Genomic DNA, 20,153 nt, shown 5'->3' with positions numbered 1-20,153 from the left:
GAGGTAAAACATTAGGTACCCCTCACGAGCTGAGTGGTCGCCTTGGAGCACTGTACAAAGTGCGCAACAGCTACTGGGTGGTCATGTGACGTTCCATCCCTGACGTACTTGTGGCAGGGAAGTGGTACGTGCCAGTCGGTTGTATGGAGCCAGCGTAATAACGCGGGTAGACGCCGAAGCATCACAGAATGGCAGGGGAAGAAACTACCATGTTGACCTCACCATGAGTGAAGTTGCTATTTTTGTTGACGCATGGACGTGAACTGTCCTGCGTGTCTACAAGGAATGGTGTACCGTGCAACACGATGTAAGAAGAATTGTAAAAATATCCTAACCGACAGGAATCGGGGATGAGTGTCATGCTTTGTCAACGACAATCGCTTTCAAACGTACCAAAAGCCCATGCTGCTGTGTTGTAGAAGACCTTAATTATCAGTAATTTATGTCTCGCAACTCGCACACTATGTTTAATATTAAAGTTCCCTCTTTTATGGTGTCGAGACATTGTTTCATAAACTTGCTTTTGCGTCCAAGGCCTCAATTAACACAGGTGTTTTTTCTCCCTACTTTTGACTTCAGTAACGATAAAAACACAAACATTCAGTGTGCAATTACCTATCGCCATCCACACGGGACTCAACAACAACGACCGAAATTGGAACCTACTTCTGTATATCGATACAGGACGACCCACGAAAGGGGAATGTAACGCTTCGGCAAAGTACGGTAGATTGTGGTGAAAAAAAAAAGAACATTATGACTAGGTTTGGCGTATTTATATAATAGTCGATTGTTGCTGATTCAGGCCACAAACTTTAGTTTACAGCTGCAGTAGCGTCGGGAGGTCAAGGATACCACGTACTCGTAAAGCAAGCTTATCTGGGCAGTATCGCAGTGACAGATTGCCCAGCTTTCTCTCTCTCGCGGCAGGTCTGTGCACTGCTTTACAGTGCATAAGACCCTGACAAATGTGTCGTGTGCAAATCGTAAACTTTCTAAGCGATGCTAACGCGATTTCAGTTTACTTCTGCCAGTAAAAACTCGCTGAGTACTGGAAGTTATTTCAGCCAATACCACTGACATGAAAACCCTGATTGTGCTAAGTTTTACGTCTTCTTTATCGACTTGTTTTATTTTTACAGGCACAATGCGTTAACCAATAAGGACCGTAACGGACGTTGTTTGCATTTGTGTATACCAGTGACATTCCTTTTATACTATGTATGGTGGTAAACATGATTTTCCCCTATGACAACGCCTTTTGTATCTGAGAAACTTAAGTTGCACTGGGTTTCATATTCCATAGTACGCCTGAACTGTAGATTCCCTGTACTTGGTGAAGAGACACTCACGCGGGGTCTACTCCAAGTACAACACTGCAGCGTCCATACCAATCGTTGGGCTCATGACAACTTTACTTTCCTTTATATATTTTAATGTATTGTCAACCAAGTCGCATTAGACAGTTCTAGATACAACAGACAGTACCGTTGTTGACATCTGTATCCTAACTTAGGAAATCTACATAAAAACTACGAGTTAGGCTCGAGAGAGTTTTGAATTTCACTGCTTTAAGCGATTTTTTAAGGCCGCGGTTTGCCTTAGCTGATACTGGTCGGGTACTAAGGTTGTCTAATCGACGATTTTCCAAAATCGCCTAACATGATTGTAGATCGATATCAGCTTCCGCCTCGCACAATATTTGAAAAACACGTACCGAAATGTTTTTTACCGATATTCACACGAAATAAATTATTTTCCAGAGACATTTACCGAACATCAGTGATCTCAACTATACACCCCTCATGACTGTTAAGATTTTTTTTCTACTGAGAGCTTAAACAATTAACTTCCTTAAGAGATTTTCGGTCAGTTTGAGAACAATAGCTAAACACGCATGCTGCCACAGCAAAGCTTTATCGAGGAATGTGTTCTTCATGTTGTTAAAAACGTGAACGTTACATGAAGCAAGATCAGGATGTAGCGCGAATGCTGCGGCGATAACCAGCAAGTTCCCTTAGCGCATGTCTGCTAATTTCTTGGAGTATGTGCGTGACAGTGTCTTCCGACAACATTATGAGTATCCACGTCACTACGCACCTCAGTTTGTGCTAAGAACCTTCATAGCTCTGCCATCTCGTTGTGTCTTTATGTCAAAACAGACAATCAGCAAAATCTTTGCAATGTAAGATCGTCATAACAATTTTCCCTGACCTATATAAGGCTGTGGAGATGTTCAGTTGTTGCTTTTATGTTTAAAAAAATGTTCAGATGTGTGTGAAATCTTATGGGACTTAACTGTTAAGGCCATCAGTCCCTAAGCTTACACACTACTTAACCTAAAGTATCCAAGGACAAACACACACTCCCATGCCCGAGGGAGGACTCCAACCTCCGCCGGGATCAATTTTATGTTTAGCCTCAAATAACAAACGGTGATGACAGTATGGGATAGAAATGCATACCCTTCCTCGTAGTACATTTGTTACTAATTTAGTGTGTATATTCTTTTTCTTCTTCTTCTTCTCCTCCTCCTCCTTCTTCTCCCCCGCCCACCTGTGTATACTTTTAGCTCTGCAGCCGAACTTTGACATTGCTGCATATGAGAGCATGGCTTGGTACAGATTTCTGCAATATACGAATCTCTGCCAACGACGTTTATTTTGGGCTGCGTTGCACTCAGTCTAATATCCATCTGCAGCCTATGATGTAACCATCATCCAACGAATATTATTGCGCCAACGTGGTCAACGTCTGTCACAACATACGCTCAAAAATAAGAAAGGGTACGTACTTCGCTAACTATTGTGGGGTTATGATATCATTAATGTTTAATGATGCAGCGGAAGTTTGTACCTTCACCGCCGAATTTACGGCAATTTAGACCTTCGTAATGCAGCAAATCAGTTCGTCTATATCACCACTGTCACGAACTGACGGGGACCTCTTGAATCATTAAGAGAGCAGAAATGTGACAGTCGCCATTCAATTGACATGTTTAACACGACGTCAGTGATTATGTCAACATTAACAGGTACAATTGTTGTAGATAAAGGGTCACTTCAGCACGAGTTAACGCACCATCTGCAGGAACATAAAACTACTGAAGATCAGCCTTAATAGTTTAAATTGGAATTTGATGTCGCGTCAAAGACGCAGACGTTCCAGAAATAGAGAAATATGTTTTAGACTTCCCATTTATCAAAAGGAAAGCATTACGCAACACTCCAGTAAGGCATCTCGAATAAAATCTTGGTTTTCTTAGATAAGACCTACTGAATGTCACAACTAAAACGCGTCTCATGTTGTGTCATGAATAAAACCGTATGCATCTTCACATGATAAAAGCTTTCGCACACCAAATAAGGTCACAGAAACGTGACACTGTGTTTTTCGCGATATGAACTGCAACTGTGCAAGCTTTACAGGACCGAGGTTACAGCAGGAATTCAACTGATGGTGTGTTTAATACTGGCGTGGAATAGAATCTCTGCTTAAATAAAGCCTTGGTTAATGTGTCAAGCCAAAGTACAAATAAAAATTTTAAAACGATTGCGGGGTTTCTATTCTTAAAAAGTTCTGACAGTGCGCTATGTCAGTTTCTGTTCTTATAAGATCCATCAACTCGTCCAGTAAATCAGTGGGAGTGCTACGACAAGCATATATTGGGAGCTGATAGGATTTTGACTATGATGTGCACATGCTAGACAAATGACTGAGAACGCTTCGCTTAAACACATCTTCAGAAGCTTCAGACGTCTTGTAACGAACCAGATATGTTTTCCATGACATACCACCATTTCTGATGACGAATGACCACATGCATTAATAAACAGTCATGTGTTCTTCATCTCTCAAAACCTCGGTAAGAAAATAGTATTGGCTGTAAATAGTTGTTTCGCTGTCTTTTGCACAGCTTTAGCGATACCCATAGCGAACTTAGTTTACCTGATGGTCACGATGTTCATGCACTTCAAACTACCACCCTCATTGAAAGTGAGATTCGGTCAATTGCATAATTGTATAAATGGTCTAAAATATTTTCAATATCGACAGAATATTAATTTTAGAAGGTATGGGACAATTAGAACAGCATTCCCTTCGATGGACGAGGGGCCTTGTATAAAAATCATAGTAGCACAGGACTGCATCCCATGTTCTTGTTACCTCTAAATATTACTCAGTGAACTAATTAACATTGAATTTTAAACAAAAATTGCTGCGTCATCAAAAAATTATCATAAGCTTTAAAATTTATGCCATTAATGGTTGTGTACGAAATCATCTACATTAACAGTGGACGTAATTTTTTGTTGCGCCACACGAAGTTTCGGTAAGACATTTTAATGTGGGCGTCAAATCATAGAAGAGTTTGGTATGTTTCTGAGTATTACGTACCATACTTTCTCAGAAGGAATCTACGGTCAGTGATGGTGGCTTACAGAAGACGCCGACTGACCTGTTGCAGAGGTTGCTAATCCATATGTTTCTAATTGGTGGGGCGTTATATTGCTCGCCTGTGAAAGAAGTAGCTGCGCATAGCTCATTTTTATCGAAAAGCATGAAGGGGGCTCCGAGCTTAACGTTCCTATCCGAGAGACGGATCACCGACAGTGTCACGTCTCATAACTCAAAGGGGGTGGTCCAATGAAAGTTTGAACATAAGCTACGATGGTTGCTCCCGTCTGATCGAGAACTGAACTCCACCTCCTCTTCTCCCTTCGTTGTCCAAAGACTAGTGAAACATAAATTCATCCGTCACTAAGATTCGAACAGGCTATCTTAGAGTTAAGCACCACCGCACTAGAATCCGGTGGAATCACTGTATTCAACACATAAGCAAAGCGGGTATTTTTCGTAAAACTAGTATCCGTAAAGTGTGAATGATTGTCAGTTGGGTGCGAGTCTAGTAATTTAGTTAGAAACAACAGATCTATGAAAAAGAAAGAGTTTTACTAAAACTGACAGCGGCAAAATCACTTAGCATCAATTGTCACAATAGTCTTGATCGTTGATTTCACTTTTTTGTTTTCCGGGTATTATATTTTTTATTTTGCATTTTTCCACAAAAGCATCGGTCTTCAACAATAGCAATATCGAGTACATCCATATGTATCCTGTAAATCCTACTTGTTTTTCTAGTCCTAACTTCATTATCACTGCACTCTTTCAACTCTTAACTTCTAAAGTGGTCCAGTCTTCCCGGATTCGTTGATATGCTCTCGTGTGCAGTCACGAAAAACAAATTTTATTCTGATTACTGAATTCATCGCCGATGCTACTCAGATACGTGTAAACTATTTCACATCTGCACAAGTCTAAAATCTATTAGACTGATGCATAAGTTAGTAGCGTTTTTCTTTTGCATATTGCTGTAGGTTTATTTACCGATTGTAATTTTTTATTTGTAGTTCACTGTTGCTATTTGAGTTTACAAAAAGTGGTTCAAATGGCTCTGAGCACTATGGGACTTAACATCTGAGGTCATCAGTCCCCTAGACTTAGAACTACTTAAACCTAACTAACCTAAGGACATCACACACATCCATGCCCGAGGCAGGATTCGAACCTGCGACCGTAGCAGCAGCGCGGTTCCAGACTGAAGCGTCTAGAACCTCTCGGCCACAGCGGCCGGCTGAGTTTACATATTGTCATCTTGTCATTTGGAGATAGCGAGTGGAGCTTTGGACTATAGAAGACTCTTCACGTCCTGGAAGACCTTCGGAATTTGATGAAGATCGTTTAAACGCATTAATCCACAATGACCCACATCATTGTACTCGTACTCGAGAACTGGCAAATACGATGGACTGTGATCATTCCACCATCGTGCAACATTTACATGAATTGTGGGAGTTTCAAAACTCGGGTGCATGGGTACTGCATGCTCTAAAGCAAAATCACAAAGATCAGTCGGTGGCCATATGTGCATTTCTGCTTCTTAGTCATTAACTGGCTCGTGAACGACACCTGTGTCGTTTCTGGTGTCTTGTGCTAACTTAAGGAAAGGAAAGGAATGGCTGAGTCCAAACAAAGCGATAACTCCCCGTACAAAGACCGGCTCGCATCCACAAAAGATAATGTTACACATCTAGTGGAACAGCGACGATGTGGTGTACTACGGATTGCTTCCCCGAAGTGTAACCATCACTGTTGACATATATTGTCAACATTTGAAACTTCTTGCAGATGCAGTCAAAGAACAATGACCAGGAAGACAGCATGAAGTGATGCTACAATAGCGCTCTCCCTCATTCTGCTAGACTGACAAAAAAACACTATACAGGAGTTGGGTTGGGAAGTCATTCCTCACCCGCCTTATTCATCTGGTCTTGCGCCTTAAATTTTCACCTTTTCCGCTCTCTATCGAATAACCTTCATGGAATTTCCTTTCCGTATGAAAATGACCTCCAATCCTGGCTCGAAGAGTTCTTCGCGTCAAAGTCGCGTGAATTCTACAGTCGCGAAATATAAAAGTTACCTTAGTGTTGGCAAACTGTTGTAAATAGTAAAGTAGAATATTTCACTGATGAATAAAGTCTCTGACATGTGTATTCGTTGTGTTTATTAAACTTATGGAAAAACGCTGCTAATTTATGCACTAACCTAATACTTACAACTGTAGTCAAGGGCCGGCCGCTGGTGGCCGAGCGGTTCTGGCGCTACAGTCTGGAACCGCGCGACCGCTACGGTCGCAGGTTCGAATCCTGCCTCGGGCATGGATGTGTGTGTTGTCCTTAGGTTAGTTAGGTTTAAGTAGTTCTAAGTTCTAGGGGACTTATGACCTCAGCAGTTGAGTCCCATAGTGCTCAGAGCCATTTGAACCATTTTTTTTGTAGTCAAGGGTACACAAGTGGGCCTTCGGTTTCGAAAGCCCATTTCGATGATGTTTCGTTGAATGGTATGCACGCTGACACTTGTTGATGGCCCAGCAGTGAAATCTACTGCAATTTGCGGAAGGTTTGCACTTCTGTCACGTTGGACGATTCTCTTCAGTCATCGTTGGTTCCGTTCTTGCAGGATCTTTTTCCGACCACAGCGGTGTCGGACAATTGATGTTTTACCGGACTCCTGATATTCCCGGTACACTCGTGAAATGGTCGTACGGAAAAATCCCCACTTCATCGCTACCTCAGAGATCTTGTGTCCCGTCGCTCGTGCGCCGACTAGAACACCACATTCAAACTCACTTAAATCTTGATAACTTGCCATTGTAGTAGCAGTAACCGATATAACAACTGCACCAGACACTTGTTGTCTTATATAGGCTTTGCCGACCGCAGCGTCGTATTCTGCCTGTTTACATATCTCATTATTTGAATATGCATGTCTCTACCAGTTTCTTTGGCGCTTCAGTGTTTTTAGATGTTGTTCATTTGTAAAGCTATTCAGAAGTTAGCCCTAAGTAAAAAGCAAACTAATATTGAAGTCGTTCTCTGTAGAGGCTGCACTGTGCCCCTCCTTTCGTTTGTTTGGACTTCACAACTCACCACAGAAGTTACAAGATGCGGAACACCTCCTTGAAGAGAGTTTAAGGAGCCGACAAAAGCTTTGCATAACGAATAACTTAAGCATTCTCCTGTAGACTATTACGAAAACTACGGAAAATATAGTTCAGGATGCGCAGACCTGGGTCGGAACCACGAACGTCCAAATTAAAACACGAGATGTCTTCGGAAAGCATGGACTGATCGGTCAAGAAGTGAAAACCACAGTGAAAATCGAAATGTTTTATTTGCAACAGTTTGCTGCACCTTCCAGCTACTTGTCTACATAGTCGCCGCTCCGACTTAGACATGTGTCGTAGCGTTGCATCAACATTCCAGTACCGTCGTCATAGAAGGCAGCCGCCTGTGCTTTCCCCTCCTCTTCTCTTCGCTGGTCCGCAGTTCATTGTTTGTGCCAAAATTTTGTCTTCGTAGCTAACGGTTCATGTGAATAGAGATGAACATCAGAGGGAGCCAAGTCCGGGCTGTATGGTGGGTGATTAAACACTTTTCAACGAAACGCTCCAGTGTGAGGCCGAGAATTGTCGTGAAGAAGAAAATGCACGACCGGTACGTTATGTGGGATTGTACGGAATCAGGCAAAACTTTGCGGCGGGCACCCATACTTGGCGGGAGACACCATTGCTCAGTGTGTGCTCAGAACAGAAAAGAGCGACGTGACGCTAACGACAGTCATGCTATAGACACTGTCCGACACAGCTGTGCAAAGCTTTATTCGAATCAAAATGGCTCTGAGTAGTATGGGACGTAACATCTGAGGTCATCAGTCCCCTAGAACTTAGAACTACTTAAACCTAACTAAACTAAGGACATCACAAACATCCATGCCCAAAGCAGGATTCGAACCTGCGACCGTAGCGGTCGCGCGGTTCCGGACTGAAGCGCCTAGAACCGCTCGGCCACCGCGACCGGCGCTTCATCCAATTTTCACTTTCATTTCCATATCGCCACCTATGGGACCTTACTTTCCGAATAGCTCTCGTACCATCATACCTGCTTAATAGCATATCAGTAACTATCAGGACTGATGTTATTTAGTAATTCGGTGGAAGCATTAAAACAAGATTTTGAACTGAATTACCTAATTGTTGTTCCCGCAATACAGATAGGCATTGCTTGTGGTTTTCATAAACCATTTTACGAGAATGTTTGTGTCGTTCATTAGACCGATGATGACCGAGCGAGCTGGTGTAGTGGTTAGTACACTGGACCCGCATTGGGGAGGACGACGGTTAAAATCCCCGTCCGGTCCTCCTGATTTAGGTTTTCCGTGAGTTCCCTAAATTGCTCCTGGCAAATTCCGGGATGGTTCCTTTGAAAAGGGCACGGCCGATTTCCTTCCCCGTCCATTGGTAATCCTGTCTTGTGCTTCGTCGCTAATGACTTCGCTGTCGAGGGAACGCAAAACTCTAATCTTCCTTCCTTCAACAGATGATCCATTTCTGTCCTCCATTTTTGTCCAAGAGCTTCCTCCTTAAAGACGAGATGCTGAACTATAATTAAAAGGCATCTGTGGGAGCGCGGTGCGTCTTGTCTGCTTTCATAGAGATCCACTGTCGAGTAAGTTAGCTCTGTAATCTCCTGTACCGCCCGCAACCGCTAAAGAATGCAATGCAGACGCAAAGGGAGAAGAGAGGCAGAGGTACCCGATCCTCTAGCAGCGCCGGATGCGCTAGCGCCCACTACACTCAACCGGCCCGGAAGCAGAATACGCCGCTGTGGCACGCCCACGGTTTCGCCAGCATATGTACCTACATCTGTTTCGCTAGTGCGTCCACGTCGTTCACTGGAGTCATTCAGGCGGTAGCGCTAATGTATTTAACATAAGGAGTCGTAAGTTACAAAGAGCATAATAGTATTCCGAAGTTAACAAGCAGGCATGCTGGTCTTACGTTATTTTGGGCACGGAAAAATCGGAAAACATATGATCAAGAAAGTAGACATTTAGTCCACTTGAAAGATCCTCTGATACTACGAGGGCAAGTCAAATGATAACCTTAAAAGTGTAATTAAAAATGGACATTTCGAGCCATTCCTCAGTAAGTTGGCACTACTATTACCAATGATGTAAGGAATGCCCCACAGGCGGAAGCATAGTACAGACCAGGTTACAATACTAATTCAAAATGGTTGTCCCGCTTGCGACATGCAACAGGGGAGAACGGCGTTCTGTCATACGTTTTCTGAGCAGTGAAGGTACGAAACCTATTGGAATCCGTCGGCGAATGGAGGTCCAGAATGGTGATGCATGTCTATCGCTGCAGCAACTGTACGAGAGGAGTAGAAAGTTCAGAAATGGCGTGACTTTTCTGACAGACGCACCGCTTTGTGACACTGGAGTCTACAGCAGCAGTTGAAGCGTTGTGATGGAAAATCGCCGTTTGATGGTGAATGATTTAGCCACAAATCTGAAAGATGGGTGCCACGGCATCTCATTCCAGAACACTCTTCCACATCCTCCATACTCACCAGACCTCGCACTGAGTGATTACCACACCGCTATCTGGACAACTGAAAGAGACGACGGGAGAAAAGAAATTTCGTTCAGATGAAGAAGTCCAGCAGGCGGTGCATGAATGGCTGCACATAAGACCAAAAAATTTCTTTTTTTTTCAGAGGAAATCGTGCATTTCTTACGTGCATCTTTTCAGGGATACATTCGGTCCTGACTTCATGTTATGGATTCAACGTGCTAGCGTAGCGAACATCGCAGATGGAGGAACTCTTGGAACGGGAGGGTATTCGGCGAATGGACTAGCCTGCTCGTTCCTCCAATTTAAATCCCTTCGAGCACGTCTGGGCTACGTCGGGGAGACGATTTCAGCACTTCCACGCGCTGCACCGATCGTCCAGCAATTATCAACCACGCTGGTGGAAGAATGGAAAGCCCGACCACAAGCAATCCTTGTAATCTTGTTGCCAACATGGGAGCACTTTGCAGGGTATGCCTTGACGTCCGTGGTGATTACACACCGTATAAACAACCATGTTCGCCTTCTGTAATGTCCCGGGCGCCATCATGAACGGCGGTGATTTCACTGTAATTATCATTTTTGAATAAAGTGTCATTTCTGTTCATCTCATTGCGTATTTGTTTCGGTTACTTTCTGTACTATACTGTAGCAGATCTTTCTATGTATGGTCCAAGTTTTATAGGAATATGTTACTTGGCTATGACACGTTATGTGAAAGTTACTTGCGTCCTTACGATTCGCACACCAGTGTACATGTGAGTGACCTTCCACTGAACATTCCTCAAGTCAATTGGTACTTTTTGCAAACGGTACTTGTGTTATAATTAATCCCATTAGAGAGAAAGCAACAGAAGAGATTGTTAACGATATTTTTCAAAGAGTTATAAAATGGTTCTCTGAAAACGGACTCTCCCTTAATTTTGAGGACACACGTTATACTGATTTCTGAACAACAAATAGGGTCATACCAGCAATAGATGCAGTACATGAATAGGAGTCAGTAAACGAGGTGAAATGCTCCAAATTTTTGAGTGTACATATTAATGAAAAATTCAACTAGAAATAGCGTATTACTGAGCTGTCCAAACAACTTTTCAGCGACTTCTGTCCTGCGTACAACTGCTAGTCACGCAGACAAACGAATCAGCCTCCTGACAGTTTGCACATTTCCTCTCAATAATATCTTATCGAATATTTTCCTGTGGTAACTCATTCCTTAGAATGAAAATATTAATTGCATAAAAGAGCGAGCAGTAAGAATAATGTGTGGTGTTCACCCGTGGTCATCATGTTCGCAGTTCTTCAAGGAGTTATGCATTTTAAATGCGCCATTGCAATACATATAGCCGCTAATAAAATTTATCATAAAGAATCCATCACAATTTGATAATAATTGTGATGTCCATGCCTACAACACTAGAGTTAAAAATGGCCTATGTTGCGCATTCTTGAAGCTGCCAATGCCTCAGAAGGGATTAGAAGAAAAAAAAAATCATTTGCCCAAACCATAAACTGCCTGAGATGTACCAAAGTAAGTTAAACTAAGATCATTACTACTGAGCAGCTATTCCATGGGTGAATTTTTGTGGCCGGCCGGAGTGGCCGTGCGGTTCTATGCGCTACAGTCTGGAACCGAGCGACCGCTACGGTCGCAGGTTCGAATCCTGCCTCGGGCATGGATGTGTGTGATGTTCTTAGATTAGTTAGGTTTAATTAGTTCTAAGTTCTAGGCGACTGATGACCTCAGAAGTTAAGTCGCGTAGTGCTCAGAGCCATTTGAACCATTTTTTTTTTAATTTTTATTTAAAAACTGGTAGACTGCAAAGAAAACTTCGTTTTTAAGTGTAGTCACACGATTATAACTATAAAATAATATGTTCATTAATGTTAACAAATGGTTCAAATGGCTCCAAGCACCATGGGACTTAACACATAAGGTCATCAGTCCCCTAGATTTACAACTACTTAAACCTAACTAACCTAAGGACATCACACACATCCATGCCCGAGGCAGGATTCGAACCTGCGACCGTAGCAGCCACGTTGTTCCAGACTGAAGCGCCTAGAACCACTCGGCCACAGCGGCCGGCAATGTTCACACTAATCATGTGTGCATATCCTGTAAACTGACTCGTTCCACATCATTTCGATAAAAGAGTCCTAAATATGATCTATGAAACAAGTAACTAGCTGTAACTAACTATAACTAACTATAGGTTCCAATAATTTGGTCCAGCCCCTGTACTGCATCAGCTTCCCGAGATAAAATGCAATCTTAACAATTAATCGTCGATCGTTTGAGGGTAATTTATTTTTTGATTCATCTCTGCGAAATCTGTTTGATATCAGAATGAGAGCAACATCTCAGCATATGCTCAAATGAAACGCCTCCAGTTTTCCCAGCGCTACTGAACCGGCTAACTAGAAAATCAATTTATTCGATGGGGTATCAACGGAAACATTAACCATTTTTTAATTTTTTTATTGGCCAAAAGTGGAACAGAAGTGTATCTTTTCGACATAGTGTTCTTGTCGTTCAACAGCGTCACAGTAACGTTGACAGGTGGACCGCGAAAACGATCATGTTCGACAACGTTTGTAGGTGCATTACGTGTTCCCACCTCTCGCCGTATGGGGGTACGCACGTACTCAGGAACATTGTCGAACATGACCGTCGTGGTGGTCCAGGTGTCATGGCGTCGGGAAGCTTAATGTTCTTAGGCGTGCTGACCTCCGAATACTTGAATACGTTCTTGTAACAGTGTACTCTTTGCCCATGTGCGTCTTTTCAGGGATTAATTCAGCCCTCACTTCACTTTCATGGATGACAATCGCATCGAATAGCGCAGATGGAGGACCTCTTGGAACGAGAGGATGTTTGGTGAATGGACTGACCTGCCCGTATCGCTTCTTAAATGCCATGGTGCACATGTGAGATGCGTTGGGGAGATTTATTGCCGCACGTCCGCTTGCAACAACGACCATCCACCAGTTGTTAGTCGTGCAGTCAGTCGTGCTGATTTCACTGAAGTTATTGTCTTTGAATAAAAGTGCCATTTCTGTTCGTCTTGTTGGGTATTTCTTTTAGTTACTTTCCGTACTGTACCGTAGTACTTATGTATGGCCCAATCGAGCTATGTTCCCTGGAAATGACATATCATGAGACAATAGCTTTCGTCCTTACGTTTTTCACACCAGTGTGTAAGGAACAGCAGTGGACCCAAAATTGAAACTTGTGGGATTTCCTTTGTAGTTCCTCGGCGCTCTCGCGAAAATTTTCCCTCCTTCCAACATTATCTGAAGTATTTAGCGCAAATTTTTGCATTATGTTGAAGTATGATTCAACCAGTTGTGAGTAAAGCCATCAGTTTCATAAAACTTAAGCTGCTGTAAGAGAATAACATGATCTACGCATCAAACGCCCTGGACAGATTAGAATAAATACCAACTAGCGATATTCTCTAATTTAAGGCTTGCAATATTTGGTGACTGAATCTATGAATACACTCTAAGACAAAATAAAAAAAAGTGACGCACCAAGAAGTAATTATCCCAATGGGACGGAAATTGGTAGATGTGATGTACATATACAGACAAACAAATGGTTATAATTTGTGAATAAGTGGATGATTTATTCAACAGATGGTTCAAATGGCTCTGAGCCCTACGGGACTTAACATCTGAGGTCATCAGTCCCCTAGAACTTAGAACTACTTAAAACTAACTAACCTAAGGACATCACACACATTCATGCCCGAGGCAGGGTTCGAACCTGCGACCGTAGCGGTCTCGTGGTTCCAGACTGAAGCGCCTAGAACCGCTTGGCCACACCGGTTGGCTATTCAACAGAATGAGCTTCACAAATTGAGCAAGTTAATAACGTGTTGATCCACCTCTGGACCTTATGCAGGCAGCCATTCAGCTTGGCACTGATTGTAAAGAGTTGTTGAGTGTCCTCCTGAGGGTTATGGTGCCAAATTCTGTCCAATTGGTGCCTTAGATTGCCAAAATCCCGAGCTGGTTGGAGGGCCCTGCCCATAATGCTTCAAACGTCCTCAGCTGGAGAGAGACCCCGCGACATTGCTGGAAAGGCAGCGTTTGGCAAGCACCGAGACAAACAGTAGAAACTAGCCGCGTGCAGATGGATGAATTGTCTTGCTGAAATGTAAGCCCGTGATGGCTTATCATGGAGGGCAACAAAGTATGGCATATAATATCGTCGATGTACCCTGTGCTGTAAAGGTGCCGCAGATGACAACCAAAGGGGTCCTGCTAGGAGAAGAAATGGCACCCCAGATAATCAATCCTGGCTGTCAGACCGTATGGCGGGCGACAGTCAAGTTGGTCTCCCACCGCTCTATGGGGCATCTGCAGACACGTCTTCGGTGGCCATCGGGACTCAGTTCGAAGTGGGACTCCTCACTGAAGACATCTGGAATCGGAGGGGTGTCAAAGGGCTGCCTGCCTGTAGGTGCCTAGGACTCCTTCGCAAGTTCTCTCTGCAAAGGCACATTTTTAAAATTGTCAATTAAGGTGTTTGGGGTGCGACTGTAGGTGTTCTGAATTGGGAGTTGGGGGGGGGGGGTCCTAGAGGGACATTTGTCGTTTTATTCCCGCATGTGACAATGTCACACGTCCCCGTGATCACACCACAAAAAGATGCGAAACAGGAGGCCTGAAAATACGTTTGTTGCCTCATATCACGTTGAAATTGGTTTTTAACGGTCCGTAGTGTTTCCAACCTGTACGCGAGGGCAACACTTCAGCCCCACGATGTCCTTACAGAAGTGCTGAAACATCTGGGGGTGTCAGCAGTCTCAAAGGTTGTCCAGAACATCGTCCTGTTGCTCATCGCATAACGAAATGTCTGGTAATAAATGCCCCAAGGGGAGGGGTGGTTCCATTGATGCACTTTATGCCACTCCGTGAGATTTTCTCGTGTCGCTTCAGAGCGATGGTGTGGCTGAAACGTTTTCCTCTGCCACTCATAAGAAAATCGAGTGATTTCAACGGTGGGTGTCGCTGTTCTGACCTCCCTCACTGAGGCATCAAAAGAAGGCGTGAAATGTGTGTAAGAGACAATATGACGAGCTTCCCATCGTATGACACGTTCACGTTGGCGCTGGGCAGAATTGTGGTGAAATTTGGTCCCAATGTGACGTCATTAACCGACCTTACACCTCACATGAAGTTCTGAGCTCTGGCTGTTTTTTCGCTTGAGTCAAGATTTTGCTGTTTGAAGCGTCGCCGAGCGCAGGGATAACGTCGCAGGGCGCCACGAGGTTGCACCGTTAAGTTGTTGGCACATTTGAGCCAAATTTCAAACTTACGCGTCGCAATGGGAGACAATTACGAGGTTTCGAAAAGTGACCACTTGATTGTGTTGTACAGTGTAGGTTGGTTGGTTGTTTGGGGAAGGAGACCAGACAGCGTGGTCATCGGTCTCATCGATTTAGGGAAGGATGTGGAAGGAAGGCGGCCGTGCCCTTTCAGAGGAACCATCCCGGCATTTGCCTGGAGTGATTTAGGGAAATCACGGAAAACCTAAATCAGGATGGCCGGACGCGGGATTGAACCGTCGTCCTCCCGAATGCGAGTTGTACAGTGTAGCTTTTACGATTACATAGTGTGTAGCACGTAGAGGGTTGCATTGGAAACATTTCTTCAGTGAAGATTCCCTTTACCACATAACGACGACGTTAGTTTCAAGTGGACCCAGGCACACAGAGAACCGCAACATACACGGCAAATACAGCTATGATTACATTTCAGCTCGTGCTGAGCAATCTAGTTGCGAAATGATCTTGGTCGTTATGAGGAATCATTGAGAATCTTCCGTGCTACGAATTTCCAACACTTCCAATAGTAGTTTCTCCCTTAAGTTTGCTGAGGAGATCAATCAGCAAACTCGTCGTAGCGCAAAATATCTTCTTCTTTTTCCTGTCCTTATCCCCCGTTTCCGCGGGGTTGGCATGTTAATTTAGAATTGAGAACATTTTTTCGACATACATGCGAATCGTGTAAATGAGGCGGGAAGTGGGTATCAGCCCGAGACTCGCCTTGTCGGGCGTGGAAACTTAAAACCTCATACTTGCTGGCTGACGCACCTGCCTTCGTCGTTAATCCGCCGGGCGAATTCGATCTGGGGCCGACGCTCTTCCCCGAATCTCGGAAGTGGCGAGCTAACGATCGCGTCTTTCCGAGCGGGATGGCATTGCAAAATGTAATACAGTAAATTGGATTCTGATAACATTCTTTCATTTAATCTTCAAGCATAAAAGTGACCTGAGAAAATATGTCACAGACTCATAATAATACCCTGCTTGATTCTATGTTACGAGACGAGAGGCCCTTTTTGCAGTACGTGGTGACTTTACGATGTATTGTTTCTTGCACTGGTAATGCGGTTTCATAGATCTGAAGCTTTATCGCTTTTTCCGTCGATGATTTTCATATATCATGCAACTCCAAGCTTTCCGTATGGAGCAATATAGTTCTGCAGTTTTCGTAAAGGTAAATACACTCCTGGAAATTGAAATAAGAACACCGTGAATTCATTGTCCCAGGAAGGGGAAACTTTATTGACACATTCCTGGGGTCAGATACATCACATGATCACACTGACAGAACCACAGGCACATAGACACAGGCAACAGAGCATGCACAATGTCGGCACTAGTACAGTGTATATCCACCTTTCGCAGCAATGCAGGCTGCTATTCTCCCATGGAGACGATCGTAGAGATGCTGGATGTAGTCCTGTGGAACGGCTTGCCATGCCATTTCCACCTGGCGCCTCAGTTGGACCAGTGTTCGTGCTGGACGTGCAGACCGCGTGAGACAACGCTTCATCCAGTCCCAAACATGCTCAATGGGGGACAGATCCGGAGATCTTGCTGGCCAGGGTAGTTGACTTACACCTTCTAGAGCACGTTGGGTGGCACGGGATACATGCGGACGTGCATTGTCCTGTTGGAACAGCAAGTTCCCTTGCCGGTCTAGGAATGGTAGAACGATGGGTTCGATGACGGTTTGGATGTACCGTGCACTATTCAGTGTCCCCTCGACGATCACCAGTGGTGTACGGCCAGTGTAGGAGATCGCTCCCCACACCATGATGCCGGGTGTTGGCCCTGTGTGGCTCGGTCGTATGCAGTCCTGATTGTGGCGCTCACCTGCATGGCGCCAAACACGCATACGACCATCATTGGCACCAAGGCAGAAGCGACTCTCATCGCTGAAGACGACACGTCTCCATTCGTCCCTCCATTCACGCCTGTCGCGACACCACTGGAGGCGGGCTGCACGATGTTGGGGCGTGAGCGGAAGACGGCCTAACGGTGTGCGGGACCGTAGCCCAGCTTCATGGAGACGGTTGCGAATGGTCCTCGCCGATACCCCAGGAGCAACAGTGTCCCTAATTTGCTGGGAAGTGGCGGTGCGGTCCCCTACGGCACTGCGTAGGATCCTACGGTCTTGGCGTGCATCCGTGCGTCGCTGCGGTCCGGTCCCAGGTCGACGGGCACGTGCACCTTCCGCCGACCACTGGCGACAACATCGATGTACTGTGGAGACCTCACGCCCCACGTGTTGAGCAATTCGGCGGTACGTCCACCCGGCCTCCCGCATGCCCACTATACGCCCTCGCTCAAAGTCCGTCAACTGCACATACGGTTCACGTCCACGCTGTCGCGGCATGCTACCAGTGTTAAAGACTGCGATGGAGCTCCGTATGCCACGGCAAACTGGCTGACACTGACGGCGGCGGTGCACAAATGCTGCGCAGCTAGCGCCATTCGACGGCCAACACCGCGGTTCCTGGTGTGTCCGTTGTGCCGTGCGTGTGATCATTGCTTGTACAGCCCTCTTGCAGTGTCCGGAGCAAGTATGGTGGGTCTGACACACCGGTATCAATGTGTTCTTTTTTCCATTTCCAGGAGTGTATTTTATGCTATGAACTGCATACAAACAACGTGAAATTAACACGACGTTAACAAAATACAAGACGTAACAGAAAATCGTTACGAAGTGGGGCGTGGAATAAGCTACACCTATAAATATAAACCTGTTTTCAATCAAATAAATGCTACCTGGAGATATAATGGAGAAACGTAACTGATTAATAGTGCATCTATCACATCGCTCGTCTTAAAAACCAGTGCACAGGAGGGACAGTGCGTGATATGATGATCAGTAAGTCACGTCATTTTGTAGAAGCAGGATGCCATACAGGATTCAAAAAGAAAGTTCTGCTGGATAGTACGACGTTAATTGTGGGTGAGGGGATACGCATCACAAGTCAGGAGGCTACATGACAACATGATGCCTCTAAACTTATTTACACTGTTCATATTACTATCAAGCACACAGAAGATATAACACTGAATGGCAAAATTATTAACCTCACTGAGGATGATGATGCTCCGTTCCTCTTTTCCAACGTTGCACTGATGTTGAAGTGGTAGCTGTAGGAATCAGTGTTACCAGTATCGAACAGTAATTAACGTCAATAGAAAGAACACGCACTCCATCTTTAACTGACAACAACATGAGTCAAAAACAGAACGGTTTGCCGTCTAGTTTCTGTTCATTGTAAGTCTCTGACTCGTGAAGGACCCAGGTGACTGTAAGAGAACGCATGTAATTTGAATTCCATTAGCTATACGATCTCCTGCATAACGCTTGTAAAATTTCCTAGTAGGGATGATCACTGAGTTCTTTCCGGGAGTCCGCAGCTCGTGGTCTCGCGGTCGCGTACTCGCTTCCCGAGCTCGGGGTCCCGGGTTCGATTCCCGGAGGGGTCAGGGAATTTCACCTGCCTCGAGATGACTGGGTGTTTGTGCAGTCCCCATCATTTCGTAATCATTCATGCAAGTGGAAGATTCGACTGAGAAAAGGTTGGGAACTTGTACGGGTGCTTATAATCGCGCAGTTGAGCGCCCCACAATCCAAACGTCATCATCATCGACTTCTTTCTGGGAGTGCTAGTCCCGAAAGGAATGCAGGAGTCTTCTGTGAAGTGTGGTAGGTAGGAGCTGAGGTACTGGCGGCAGTAAAACTGGGTTTCCACATGCAGCAAAATTGAAGCTACAGCAAGTGGCATGACGGCCGCCGTGTGCTGTTATTCCCACACGCTCTGTCAAATTCTGTTTGGTTCATCTGAGCGTTCAGTCGATTTGTGACACATTGCGTTGTCCCGCTGGTAGCTGACATCGTAGCAAGGGAAAACCAGCTGCTTGTCAGGATGGATATGGTCCCCAAAGATAGATGCATATTTCTGTTGATCCATTGTGCTTTCCAGTGTGACGAGATCATCCATATAGTGCAACGAAAACATTCCCCGACTTAGCACGCCCTTTTCCGACCTGGACCCTTCTGATGATTGTTGCAGGGTGTTTGCTTTCAAACCTTTCACATCGCACATGTCAACGGTGTATGTCTGATGGAGCATAAAACGGATTCATTTGAAAAGGCCACCTGTCGCCACTCAGTGGACGTCCAGTTGTGGTATTGGCGTGCAAATTGCAGCCCTCGTCGCCGATAAACAGCAGTCAATATGGGTGCATGAACCAGACACCTTCTGCGGAGGCCCATATGCAGCAGCGTTCGCTGAACAGTCGTTGAGGAGACACTGTTGGTAGCTCCTTGGTGCATCTGGGCAGTCAGTTGGTCAACAGCTGCGCGTCTATTCACCCGTACATATCTCCGAAGCCGTCGTTCACCCCTTTAATCTACAAAGAGGAGACGAAAATCGTGGTATACTTCCTAACATCGCGTCCACCCTCCTTTTGTGCGCTGTAGTGTGGCAACTCAATGTGGCACGGACTCAAAAAGTTGTTGGAAGCCCCTGCAGAAGTACAGAGACAAGCTGCCTCTGTCTGTACCCGTCCATAACTGCATAAGTGTTGCCAGTGCAGTGCAGGATTTTGTGCACGAACTGACCTCTCGATTATGCCCCATAAAATTCGATGCGATTCATGTCGGACAATCTAAGTGGCCAAATCATTCGCTCGAATTATACTGAATATCCTTCAAACCAATCTCGAACAACTGTGGCCTGGTGACATGGCGCATTGTCATACATAAAAAATCCATCGTTTGGGAACATGAAGTCCATGAAAGGCTGCAAATGGTCTAAAAGTAGTTGAACATAACCATTTCCGGTCAATGG

General features: G+C 44.8%; 1 protein-coding gene across 3 annotated transcripts in view; it reads left to right on the top strand.

Moving 5' to 3' along the window:
* LOC124554788 (phospholipase A2 inhibitor beta) overlaps nt 1-20,153 on the top strand; it is a 145,557-nt gene that overhangs the window by 32,941 nt on the left and 92,463 nt on the right. The gene's annotated exons all lie outside the window — the stretch shown is intronic.

Source organism: Schistocerca americana, chromosome X, assembly GCF_021461395.2.
Source record: "Schistocerca americana isolate TAMUIC-IGC-003095 chromosome X, iqSchAmer2.1, whole genome shotgun sequence".
Taxonomy (NCBI): domain Eukaryota; kingdom Metazoa; phylum Arthropoda; class Insecta; order Orthoptera; family Acrididae; genus Schistocerca; species Schistocerca americana.
Note: the sequence above shows the minus strand (reverse complement) of the source record. Positions and strands in the feature narration are given on the sequence as shown.